Source organism: Diceros bicornis, chromosome 34, assembly GCF_020826845.1.
Source record: "Diceros bicornis minor isolate mBicDic1 chromosome 34, mDicBic1.mat.cur, whole genome shotgun sequence".
Classification (NCBI taxonomy): domain Eukaryota; kingdom Metazoa; phylum Chordata; class Mammalia; order Perissodactyla; family Rhinocerotidae; genus Diceros; species Diceros bicornis.
This window is the reverse complement of record NC_080773.1, coordinates 27,547,368-27,559,670: the sequence shown is the minus strand read 5'-3', so window position 1 is coordinate 27,559,670 and position 12,303 is coordinate 27,547,368. Positions and strand designations below refer to the sequence as shown.

At 49.6% G+C, this 12,303-nt stretch overlaps 1 pseudogene; it reads left to right on the top strand.

Moving 5' to 3' along the window:
• Positions 1-4,644: 4,644 nt before the first annotated feature.
• On the top strand, positions 4,645-8,785 carry LOC131397674 (sialic acid-binding Ig-like lectin 8; annotated as a pseudogene).
• The last annotated feature ends 3,518 nt before the right edge of the window (positions 8,786-12,303 follow it).

Here is a 12,303-nt window from a genome sequence, read left to right as displayed (position 1 = left end):
GCATTGTCCCAGGGGGAAGGGGAGGCATGGGGAGTGTAAGGGTCCCATGGCTGATTCCCAGAAGAAGGGCTTGAGGCACGCAAAGGGATCGGGTGTGGGGCAGGCAGGAGGCTGACAGGGTCAGGGTGGGGTTGGAGGATTCACCATGGGAGCCACAGTGACCTGCCCACCACGTGTCCAGGATAGCCGGTGCCTGCTGTGCTCCACACCTGTCCTCTCCCACCTCAGTCACCACTCCAGCCCCTAAAAGAGAAGAAAGGGTGAGTCTGCTGCCCGCTGCACCATGATCCAACAGGACTGAAAGACCCCAATCTCTTCTCAGAATGAGGTCCTGCCGGAGGAAGACAGCTAGGCCCCCAGGGAGCGTGAAGGATGAAAACACCATCTTGGGTTAATCCTTCAAGTAAGTGACAGGGATATCTCACCACTCAACATCCCACCACACACCTCCACCAGGATGGCCCCAAGATTTCTCTGCTCAGCATGCCAGCGCTGAGCTGCCATTTTCCTCCCCATACCCACTTCTCTGCTGGGTTTCCCTCACACTGATGACACTGCAAGCCCCATCTCTAAGGCCAGAAGTGGGGTGTGGCTCTCCTTTTTACCTCCCTCCCTCCTCCTCACTGCAATAAACCAATAAGTTTTTGTCCATCCTTCTTGCTAATCGCAGCTCGTCTTACTGCCTGTCTCCTCCCCATCCTGACCCTGATCATTCCTGCCCCCTCATCTCTTCCCTGGGTCTCTGAACCCACCTCACCTCCTGCCTCCATCTCCGTTTCTCAACACAGGCGTCCAGATTGTTTCCAGAGGCCATCATCGTCCACGTCCTGCACAGTGTGAGCAGCTACCTGTCCTCTCCATGGTGAGAGGCAAAGCTGCAAACACCACAGGGTGGATTTGAAGGCCTGGCGTGGTCTGTCCCCTGCTGGACTCTCTCCCAGATTCCTCCCTCTCCCTGCATCTGGCAATGTCTCTACCTCCAGCTGGGCCAAGGCCTCTGTGACCCGGAGACTTCACATGAGCAGTTCCTTCTCCTGAAATGCCCTTCCCTCCCCATTCCTGCCTCTCCAAGTCCTACCCCTCCCTCAGGCTCAGTCTTAAATGTCATGAGCTGTGTGTGTGTGTGTGTGTGTACGTGTGTGTGTATCATTGTATTGTTCTTAGCACAGTGACATTCAGTCCTTTATTCATAGACTCATTTAACAAGTGTTATTGCACAGCTACCATGTGCCAGCATTGTCATAGGGGCCAGGGGTGCGTCAATGAACACAACTTCAAAACTCACCACCATCCAAAGGACACTTCTGCAAAGAAGACACACAAATGACCAAGGATCATATGAAAAGATGGTCCACATCATCAGTCATTAGAGAAAGGCAAAACAAAACCACAATGAAATACAACTACATACCCATTATGACGTTATTATATGTTTTTAAAAAAGCGAAAATCATACAGTGTTTGTCTTTCTCTTTCTGGCTTATTTCACTTAACATAGTACCCTCCAGGCTCATCCATGTTGTTGCAAATGGGACGATTTTATCTTTTTTATGGTTGAGTAGTATTCCATTGTATATATATACCACATCTTCTTGATCCAATCATCAGTCGAGGGACACTTATGTTGCGTCCACTATTGGCTATAGCGAATAATGCTGCAATGAACATAGCGGCACAGAAGCCTCTTTGGATTGTTGATTTCAGGTAGGGGGGTGGGCACAAAGGGCAAAGGGAAACATATATATGGTGATTGACAAACAAAAATGTGCAACCCAAAATTTCACAATGTTATAAACTATTAAAACATCAATTAAAAAAAGAAAAAAAGAATAAAAAGCAGAAAATAACAAGTGTTGGTGAAGACGTAGACAAATGGCAACGCTCATGCATTGCTTGTGGGAATGAAGAGTGGTGTAGCCTCATGGAAAACCCTTTGGAATTTCCTCCGAAAGTTAAACACAGGATCACCATATGACCCAGCACTTGTACTTCTAGCTGTATATTCAAAGGAAATGAAAGCATGGACGTAACAGGTACTTGCACACCATTTTTTATAGCAGCATTATCCACAGTAATGGTGAAACCAACCCTACTGTCCATCAACAGAAGAATGGATGAACCACATGTGGTATGTACACACAATGGAGTATCCTTCAGTTTTAAAGAGGAATGAACGACATTCTGACACATGCTACAACATGGACAGCCCTTGAAAACAACATGGTAAATGAAAGGATCCAGACACAAAAGGACGAATATTGCATGGTTCTGCTTCTATGAGCCACCTACAAAGGCAAATTCATAGAAACAGAAAGTAGAATGGTGGCTGCATGAAACCAGGGGATGGGGGATGCGGAGTTGTTGTGTAACTGTACAGCGTTACTATTTGGGATGATGGAAATGTTCAGGAAATAGACAGTGGTGATGGTTGCACAACATGCTAAATGCACCTAGTGTCACTGAATTGTACGCTATAAAATGTTAAACATGGCAGTTTTTCTTTTAAGGATATTTTACCACAGTAGACAAAGGGAACAAGAAGCATTTCTGTCATCAAGATGCTGTCATTACGGACACAGGAATAAAAAATAAATAAAATTAGAGCATGTCAGATATCAATATCTGTTTGGGGGAAATCCCTCAGGGAAAGGAGCCTGTGACATAATACGGTGGGTTTTCTATATCAAGAGTGTGATGTGATGGAGATGATGTCTGAACAAAGACTTGAAGGCAGGAATGAATGAAGCTCTGTGTGTCCCTAAGAGAACAGTGTTCCAGGAAGAGGGAGAAGGGAGAGGAGTGAGTGCAATGGTCCTGAGGCAGAAGCAGGTGTGGTGTGTGGTGGAGACAGGAGGCCAATGTGTGACAGCACAGGGAGGAAATCCACAGACCCTGTGGAATACCATTGCAGGTCAGTGCACGGTTCTGGAAGCCTTTGAGGGGAGAAGACACATGACTAGACCCTCAAGCTCACAAAGATCCCAGTGGCTGCTATGCTCTGAATCAGCCAGAGGAGGTCCAGGGCAGCCAAAAATAGGTGTGGCACGTCACTACTGGGTACTCCAGGCAGGAGGTGATGGTGCCCTGGACCAGTGACATCATGTAGGTAGGGAGGATATATTTGGGAAACATTTTGAAGGTCAAGCTGACTGAAATTTCTGATGGATTTGGTAAGTGGGGGAAAGAGAAGAGCAAGGATTGTGCTGAAATCTTTCCTCTCGGCAACAGGAAGGATGGAGTTGTGTTCCATGAAGGACGACAGAGAGTAGGGCTTTGAAGGGTGATGTTCATTCTGAGAAGCCACTTGATAGCCAACTGGGAATGTCAGCTAGACAGCTGGATATAAATGTCTAGAGAGCAGGAGAGGGGTAAAGACTGGAGATGTTAAAACATATAGCCAGTGTAAGGTGATACAATAGATGAGGTAAAAGAAAAACAAAAAACAAAAAAACAAGAGGGGGTTGATAAGAGAGCGGTGGTTCCTCAAAAAATAAAATTATCATATGATCCAGCAATTCTACTTCTGGGTATTTATCCAAAAGAATTGAGAGCAAGGACTCAAAGGGATATTTGCACTCCCATGCTCACAGCAGCATTGTTCACAATAGCCACAAGGTGGAAGCAACCCAAGCATCCCTCAACGGATGTATGGGTAAACACAATTCCTACAGTGGAATATTATTCAGCCTAAAAAACAAAAGAATTATGACACATGCTACCACATGGATGAGCTTGAGGACATTATGGTAAGTGAAATAAACCAGTCCCAAAAAAAGGCAAACACCATATGATTCCACTAATATGAAGTATCTAAAATAGTCAAATTCCTAGAGACAGAAAGTTGGATGGTGGTTGCTAGGGGCTGGGAGGTGGAGGGAAATGGGAATTTTTGTTTAATGGGAATAGAGTTTCAAGTTGTGCAACTTGAGAAGACTTGTTGCTTTTTGTTTATTTTTTTTGGACTACGTGTCAAAAATACCCTGTACTCCTACTTTAGAAAATACCCAATATGCTACCAGGACACACAGCAAACTCACCAGTGACTGCAACTCTAAAGCCCGACGGTACTGGGTGTTTGGAGACGAAGTGATGTCACTGGGTGGGGAACATCTCATGGGCATGGACCAGGTAGGTCATCTCCCTTCTTGTCTCCAGTCTCCCCAAAACAGAGATGCTCACTAAGTGTTTGGGGAATGAATGAATGAATGATTGGCTGCTGTCTTCAGTCACCTAGGATCCCCTTCTTTTCCTCTGCTCAGATGCTCACATGACCCTAAAGAATCCTTCACCTGACAGGACCCACTACCCTGAGCTCTAGATGAGGCTGTGACCCTCCGGGGTCAGGCAAGAGCTGACCAGCTCCCTAGTATAGACAGTAGGGCTCAGAAAACCACCTCAGGTGGGAGGCCCTTAGAGACTCACCATGTCCCACTGCTCAGATGTCCTCAGAGGTCCTGGTCCAGCTCTGGTGCTGGAGGATAGCCCCAAGATGGGGGCAGGAGGTGGGGTCTGCTCCTTGTGCTCCTTTCTGAGCAGGTCTTGGGGTATCTGGGCTGTGGAGTGTCCACCTGCTCCGTGCAGAGAGGGACAAGCCTCGACCTGCCGTTCCCCTTCTGTGAATGGTCCAAGTCCCTGGCTCCTCCCCAGCTTCCCCTTAGTCTCCTCAAGCCTCCCCTCCCACTTGCCTTCCTCTTCTCTTTCCAGATACAAGACGGAAGCTCAGAACCCTCCATCTCAGAGATGCTGCTGCAGCTGCTGCTGCCCCTGCTGTGGGCAGGTGAGTGGGTCACGGGGAGAGGGTGGGTGGGTCAAGGGCTGCAGTTGACCCTCGTTTCCCCACAGGGTGCCTGGCTCAGGAGGGGAGACTCCGGCTGCGAGTGCAGGAGTCTGTGACAGTGCAGGAGGGCCTGTGTGTCCGCGTGCCCTGCACTGTCGCCTACCCTCGAATCGGTTACACTGACTCTGACCCAGCTCATGGCTACTGGTTCCGAGAAGTGGCAAATCCATACCAGGATGCTGCAGTGGCCACAAACAACCCAGATCCTAAAGTGCAAGAGGAGACCCAGGGCCGATTCCACCTCCTCGGGGACCTCCGTACATGCAACAGTTCCCTGGACATGTTGCAGGGGCGACAATGGGAAAATACTTCTTTAGGGTGGAGAGAGGGTCTTTTGTGAGATATAATTACAGAAAGAAGCAGCACTCTGTGCGTGTGACAGGTAAGGAATGAGGTCAAGGAAAGGACACATAGATGGGTTCTGAAGGCCCCCTAGCTGTTGCCAGGAGAGGACCCCCTGCTCCTCATCCCAGTGGGACCCAGGAGGACAGGATGCTGAGGTTGGCTGGGGAGGAGACAGCTGGCCTGAGGCAGAGGTTGCTCTTAAGGTCACACTTGTGGTCCCCCCCCTCCAGGCCTGTGTCTGTCTCTCTCCTCCTCAGTTCTGACACAGACACCTGACGTCCACAACCAGGGGATGCTAGAATCTGGCCAGACCAAGGACATTAGCTGTGCAGTGCCATGGGCTTGTAAGAGGGGGACGCCTCCACCTTCTCCTGGATTGAGGTGGCCCTCACCTCCCTGGGCCCCAAGATTCCCCACTCCTCAGTGCTCACCCTCAACCCGGGGCCCCAGGACCACGGCACCAACCTCACCTGTCGAGTGACCTTCCCCAGAGCTGGTGTGAGCACAGAAAGGACCATCCAGCTTAACACGTCCTGTGAGTGTCAGGCCAGGATGGCTGGGCCCCTGAGGGCAGTGGGTGTGGGGGAGGTTGGGTCAGGGCCTGGGGTACTTTGTGCTACATCTTGCAAGCTGGCTCTGGGGAGGGAGGAAAGAGGACACCCGACTCCACCCCCTTCCTATTTCTAAAGTTTCTGGGGGAAAAGACCCAGCACCCATGTTCCTGCCCCTGAAAAGCGAACAATTATGTCTGTCTGTCCAGATGTGCCCCAGAACCTGACCATTAGCGTGTTCTGGTGAGAAGGCACAGGTAGGGTGCAACCTCTCCTCCTGGTGTTGGTTTCTGGTTCACAGAGCCAGTTGTTTTCATTTTTCCCAACTCAGGGTTCAGTGAGTTCAAACTGGGTGCTTGAAATTGGCCAAGATGGGAGTATTTGCATCAAGGAAATTGACAAATGCTACAAATCAGGACTCCCATCTGCCCCCACATGAATGAGCTTCTTGTTAAGCATTGACTAGTAAACCACTGGTTGCATTTATCAATATTTTCTTTCATACCTCTGACTTTCCCAATCTAATATTGTATTTTAAATCTCCCATAATTTCTTCCAACAGCCTAATATGTAAACACTCCCAAATAGGCCCATTCACTCAAACCTCACAGAACTATGTGTTTTTCCCTGAGCATGCAGGGTTATTTCACCCACCAGCTGTAGTTGCACCTCTTGTACTTCCCTCCCACAAGGTCTTTCCATCAGCACCTTCCTCTAGCCAGCTCACACCCATTCTCAGGCTCTGTTAAGCCCCTTCTCATCCAGGAAGCCCTTCCTGTCCTCAGGGCTCCCTCAGCCAAATTTTTCCCCATCACAAAACGTGTCATTTGGCTCTTTTGGGTAACTTGCCCCAGAGGCTGTGAGCTCTCAGACACAGCCAAATTAAACTGGTCTTGGTGAAAGAGAAGTCTTTATTGAAAGACAAAAACAGCAAGGCTCGTAGAGGCAAATCTGGGATCTGTGTTGGCACAGATGTCCAAGAGAGGAGGTGCAGGGACCAAGGTAGTTCCAAAGAACACACCCAGGAGGACCTCTTGGAAAGACTGTAGTGCCTGCTCCTGGCTCTGTCTCCTCGGGGCTGAGCCCAGTCAGCATGAGCTCATCAAGCAGTGAAGGAGAAGAAACAGATCTACATGATTAAAAGAGAAGAGAGAGAGAGAGAGCCGCTAATGAGGGCCTGGGCTCAGCTTTCTCTCTGTCTTGCCAGGACCTGAAGCTCTGGGCAACAGCTCATCTCTTCCAGTCCAGGAAGGCCAGTCCCTGCGCCTGGTCTGTGTCGCCAGCAGCCCCTCCTACCACCATGAGCTGGATCCGGGGGAGCCTGCCTCTGAGCCCCTCCTCACCCTCAAACCCTGGGGTCCTGGAGCTGCCCCGGGTGGAGCTGGGGCACCATGGGAAATACATCTGCTGAGCTCAGCACCTGTTGGGATCCCTGGAAGCTGCCCTGAGCCTCTTTGTGACCAGTGAGTAGGACACACCTGGGGAAGGACGCCTGGGTCCTCAAGAGGAGAGAGGTTCCTCTGCTCCCTCTTCTCTCTCCCCACAGACCCCCCACTGCTCTTTGGTCCTTTCTGCTCCTGGGAGGGGGAGGCAGGGTCTGGGTCGCATACTGGGGACTGTTCTTAGGGACATGGCTGGGGTGGAGATTGAGAGAATCCCTGTGACCCTACCACCTGGCTCATGACCACCCCTCCTACTGCAGGAGACCACTTATTTATTTCTGTTCCAGATGCTCCACAGAAGCTGACCATCCATGTCTTCCAGGGAAACAGCACAGGTGGGAGAGGCCTGGGTGGAATTGAGGCCTCAGAGGTCACATCAGGGGACTACATGGCGGTTGGACAGAATGAAGCCCTGTCACTCTTCACTCCCTCTCTGGTCCCGCCTTTGCCCTCCCCCTACTTGTCCCCTGACAGGACTCCCTAGGGTCACAGTGAATTTCTAGTTGACCCTTCACTGTCACTTCCAGTTGCTTCCTCTCTCCTGCCCTCCTCTCTCCCCTCACTGTCCCATGACATATTTTCCCATATTCCCTTCCTCTTCTCTGACTGTGCCATCTCCATCTCCCACAAGGAGACTGAGTCCCTACAGCTCTGCACCAGCCTCCAGCCACCTTCTTGCATGACCCTGAAGCCCAGCTCATCCACCCTGGTGCTTCCAATCTGACCTCTGCCCTGAAGACCCTCATAAATCCCTGTCGGGTCCAGAGAGTCCTGAGCATCCTCCCCTCCACCTTCGCAGGCCTCTCCCTCCCGAGTTGCCTGAGTCACTTCCTGGAGGTCACTTCAGATATCTCTGTGTGTCACCAACACTCCCCATGACTCAGTGAGTTTTGCAGACTCAACTTCCTGAAAATGTTTCAAATCCCTCTCTTCCTCCATCCGTATGGCTGAAGCCCCACCACAGGCCTCTGTCCTTGCCTCAACTGGACATGAGTGAGACCTGGACAGGACCAGCCTCCTCTCTGGTCTACCAGCCTCTGGTCTCCACCCTCCACCTGCCAGAATTTGGGCCCCTAAGGGGACTCTACATACCCCAGACCTGACCCTCTTCCTTCCCTGCTCAGAACCCTCCCAAGGCCCCTGTGTCCCTCAGGGGAGAGGCTGAGGGCATCACCTTGTGGAAGCCTCCAGGTGGTCAGAATACCTGTGTCAGCACCTTTGCATGGCTCACCCATCAGGTCCACCTCCTGGGACGTTTTTTCCTGTGTCTACACATGGCCAACTCGTCTTCAGATGTCCACCCCCCATCCTGGATCATCCAGTTGCTTCTATTTACCCTGTCTCACCTCATGATCCTCACCCCTGTCAACCCTTGCTTGTACTGCTGTCTCAGAGACACTATTTTCCATTCCTGTGTCTGTGGGAGACCAGAGGGAGAGAAGACTTCTCAGCCCTGTCCTATGGCTCTCTCTGTCTCCCTAGTACTAGAGTTCCTGGGCAATGCCACCTCCCTGCCAGTCCAGGAGGGACAGTCCCCACACCTGGTCTATGATGCTGGTGGCAACTACCCTGTCAGGCTGAGCTGGTCCCAGGGAAGCCTGACCCTCTGACCTTCTCAGTCCTTGGATACCAGGGTCCTAGAGCTGCCCTGGCTGGTCTTAGGGCATGGAGGAGAATTCACCTGCCAAGCTCAGCACCCCTGGGGCTCCTACCATGTCTCCATGAACCTAGTTGTGCAGGGTAAGTACAGCAGGACACCTGTGTTCTAGGTGGGGCCATGAGCAGGCTCAGGTGTGGACTTTAGGAAACTCACCCCTCCATCCTTCTCCTCCCCTTCCTCCCCCAGGTTTCTCCTGCTTCTGCCCCCACATCTTTGGGGAGCAGCAGGGCTCCTGGCCTCTAGTCCTCACCCTGCTCAGGGGGCTCCTAATGGGGGCTGGCTTCCTTCTCACCTATGGCCTCACCTGGATCTACTACACCAGGTGAGAAGCCCTTCTCAAGGTGTCCTACATTTGGGGACACCTTGGATGGCTTCACCCATCTTGTCCTCTCCAGAGAACACCCTCTACAGAACCAATCTCTCATTTCAGAAGTGTGTTTCCCCTACAGGTTCAGAGACTCCCAAGGGGATAGGGCTGGAAGGGCTGCTGTGACTGAGCCCCTTCCTCCCGGCGGTGCCGAGGTCTGAGCTCCAGATCCCTCACAGGTGGATGAGGATCCATCAGACCACTGTGTCCTGAGACCCTCCCCGGCACAGATCTGTGGAGCAAGGAGGTGCTGCATGAGGTGGCCCTGCCTCCTCTCCAGAAACAACCCTTCACCTCTGGTCTCCAGGACTCTTCCTGATGATTCTACATGAATTGTTGGAGGGCATGTGAAGAGATAGACATTTTTTATTATTAATTTAATTATACTTCTTCTAGTATGTTGCTTCTCTGTGCTTACCTTAATGTGGTTTTGAGAAGCCCATAATTCAACTTCCTCATATATTGTTATAAATCCCACATTACTTTTTTAAAACAGTCCTTTTTAAAGAGATTTTGTTTTTAAAGCTTCAATGCATGGTTGTGTATTCTATCTTTAGTTTTTAGTTCTCTATGTGAGCTGCCGCCACAGTATGACAACTGACAGACTGGTGGTGTGGTTCCACAATCAGGAAACAAACCCGGGCCAGTGGCAGTGACAACACCAAATCTTAACCACTAGACCAGCAGGGCTGGCTCAAGAGATATTTTTTTAATTAGAAAAATAAATTCTTTTATATTGATTCACATCTTAACCACTTTAATGGCTCTTCACTCCTTAGTACACGTTCCAGTGTCTCTATGGTATCATTTTCCTCCTGCCTGAAAATCTTTTTGTATATTTCTTGTAGCAATGGTACATTGGGGATGAATTCCCTTATCTGTCATTGGTTTGGAAAAATGTTCATTTACATGAACTTGGGAAAGATCTGTTTATTGGGTAAGGAATTCTAGGTTGACATTTTTCCCCTTTCAGTTCTTCACATTCTTTGGCCTGCACAGTTTCTCAAGAGAATTCTGCCATAATTTTCATCTTTGATTGTACTTTGTCCTTTTCTTTGATTGGTTTGAATATTTTCCATTTTTCCTTGGATTTAAAGGATTTGATTAATATATGCCTTAGTGTGGGATGTGTGTGTGTGTGTGTGTGTTCCCACAGCTCCGCCTAGGCCCTCTGTTCCCCTTAGTGAACGTGTCTACCCGTGTGGCCGACTCTGCTGCCTTCTCTCCCACCTTCTTCCCACCCAGCCCTGCATGTTTGTCCTGCTCTGGGCTAGAGCACCTCCATCCCCCTGTTAGTTCCTAGAGTCATGGCTCTGGGAATCACTCCAGAAACTTCCCTCCTTCACTCTCCATTCCTCCCTTAAAATTTCACTTCCCAAAAGTGTCTGAAATGGCTTCTTTCTTCCATCACCAAGGCTGTTGTCTCCACGCAGACTTGGGTCTCCCTCCTGAACAATCCCAACAATTTCTTCTCTGACCTCTTATCCTCTAGTCTCTCCCTTCCAGCTTTTCCCTACACTGGCCTCAGGGGAATCATGTTGATATCTATAAGACCCTGCCATTTTCCTACTCAAAAACCTTCCATGTGGGGCTCCCAGTTGCCCTCAAATAAAGCACGAGTTTGTCTGTCTTCCCCCACTGCTTGAAATAGTTGAGATCAGAACAGATTCAAATCTGTGTTTTTTTTAATGTTAGTTTGTGAATGAATGAATGAATGAATGGATGGATGGATGGATGAAGTGAGTGAAGGTGTGTGTTAGTTGTCTTGCCTTGTCTGGATTCTATTCTTCCTCTGGCACCCATATATGCTGTCCTGAGACCCACCTCTAGCAGGCCACCTCCAGGAGAGTCCCGAGGCCTTGGCTCTCTGGGAGCTGGTCAGATGGGACCTTCCTCTCTAGTACAAACTATTGTGCAGGAGACCATGAGGCAAGACCTGGGGGCTCTCATCCTTTCCTGACTTACTTGGGTGACCCCTTGCCTTCTGTGATATTGTAATTTATATGTGATCTTTGTCTACAGTTTCTGGCTCACAGCTCCCAAAACACTTGGAATTTCTAGTTCATGCTAATGAAGGTGACTTTTGGACACCATAACCAGTGTGGGCTAGCTGCAAGGAGAACCAGCCATGTGATCAGAGTATTGGAACTCTAAGTCCCACAGCCTGATTCCCAAGGAGTGGAGGGGGCTTGAGGTCAAATCAGTCACCAATGGCCAATGACTCAGTCAATCATGACTACGTAATGACGCCTCCATAGAAACCCAAAAGGACAGCTCACAGTCTTTTTCAGAGAGCTTCATGGTTGGTGAACACAAAGAGGTGCAGGGAGGGTGACACACCCAGAGAGGGCATGGAGGCTCTGTGACCCTCCCCTCACACCTTGTCCTACACGTCTCTGCCCTCTGGATATTCACCTGCATCCCTGGTCACATCCTTTAATAAACTGGTAAACATAAGTAAGTGTTTCCCTGAGTTCTGTGAGCAATTCTAGTGAATTAATCAAATGAAACGAAGGGCCGTGTGAACCTCTCATTTGTAGCCAGTTGATCAGAAGCACAGGTAACACCCTGGATTTGCAGCTGGAGTCTGAACTGTAGGGTGGTCTTGTGGGACAGAGCCCTTTACCCGTGGAATCTGATTCAGTCTCCAGGTAGATAGCATCAGAATTGAGTTGAACTTTCAGACACCCTGCTGGTGTCCGAGACCCCCGGTTGGTGTGGGAAAACCTCTACACTCACACAGTGAAATTGGGCCCAGGGACCCCTTTGCATCTGGATATAAATGTCTGGAGATCAGAAGAAGGGTCCAGACTGGAGGTGTTAAAGTGAATAGCCAGTGTAAGGTGATGACAACAGATGAGGTGAAAAATAGAGAAGATGGTAAGGGAATGGGGATTCCTCAATAAATTAAAAATAGAATTAAAATATGACCTGGCAATTCTACTTCTGGGTATTTATCCAAAAGAATTGAGAGCAGGGACTCAAAGAGATATTTACATACCGATGTTCACAGCAGCACATACACAATAGCTTGAAGGTGGAAGCAACCCAAGTGTCCCTCAACAGATGGATGGATAAACACAGTGTTGTGTACACCTACC